Below are 1,329 nucleotides of genomic sequence, written 5' to 3' on the forward strand. Positions count from 1 at the left end.
ATATTATACGCGACAGGGAAAGTAGCCATTTTCAGGTAGTTGTAGAGGGACAACTACAAATGATGGAAGAAAACGGATTGCGTGTGTGTGTTGGGGCATGAAAGTAGACCAAGTTGAAAAAAAATCATCAAAATCGGTTAAGTTTAGCCGGTATTTTTAACTCGGGAATGACCCGAACTTACTAAAACTTACATAATGATGTTACAATGGTATTTTCTCACTCGGAAACGACCCGAACTTACTAAAACTTACCCAAATATATTACCATGGTGTTTTTCACTGAGAAATAACCCAAACTCACCAAACCTTACCATGCCCATTGCCTTTGTACTTTGTTGCGCTATGCTCATACGTCATATTATGTTAAGTTTCTGCAAAAAGTTATGAGATCCCCCCAAAAAATGCCACTTCGTGGCATAAAAAAGACCCCGCCAAGTCGTTCCTCCCAAAATAAATCAAGTGCCCACAAAAATAAACAAAACTCCATCCCACCCCAAAAAAGATTAGAGATCAATTTTGTACCCCGCCTTTTATTCACTTCATAATTTGTGTGCTCCTCCTTCACGTAGTACCTACCTTTCTTTCCCCTCATTGCACTCCTCTTTCCTCTAATCTCGCTTCTGCTTCACTGCATTGGCGGCGTGCCATCAATTTATTTTTAAAGCATTGCAAGGTAGGTGGCACGCCGCCAATGCAGTGAAGCAGAAGTAATATTAGAGGAAAGTGGAGTGCAATGAGGGGAAAGAAAGGTAGGTACTACGTGAAGGAGGAGCACACAAATTATTAAGTGAATAAATGGCGGGGTACAAAATTGATTTCTAATCTTTTTTGGGGTGGGATGGAGTTTTGTTTATTTTTTGTGGCACTTGATTTGTTTTGGGAGGAACGACTTGGCGGGGTCTTTTTTGTGCCACGAAGTGGTATTTTTTGGGGGGATCTCATAACTTTTTGCAGAAACTTAGCATAATATGACGTATATGAGCGTAGCGCAACAAAGTACAAAGACAATAGGCTTAGTAACATCATTTGGTAAGGTTTGGTGAGTTTGGGTTATTTCTGAGTGAAAAACACCATAGTAATATCTTTGGGTAAGTTTTAGTAAGTCGGGTGGTTTCCGAGTGAGAAAACACCATAATAACATCATTATGTAAGTTTTAGTAAGTTTGGGTCATTCCCGAGTTAAAAATGCCATATAGTAACATCATTGGGTAAGTTTTAGTAAGTTCCGACCATTTCCGAGTGAAAAATTAAATAATATATAATAACATCATTAGGTATGTTTTGGTAAGTTCTGAACATTTCCGAGTGAAATACATCATAGTTAGTAGG

The sequence above is a fragment of the Diaphorina citri genome, unplaced genomic scaffold (genome assembly GCF_000475195.1).
Source record: "Diaphorina citri unplaced genomic scaffold, Diaci psyllid genome assembly version 1.1 scaffold909, whole genome shotgun sequence".
Taxonomy (NCBI): Eukaryota; Metazoa; Arthropoda; class Insecta; order Hemiptera; family Psyllidae; genus Diaphorina; species Diaphorina citri.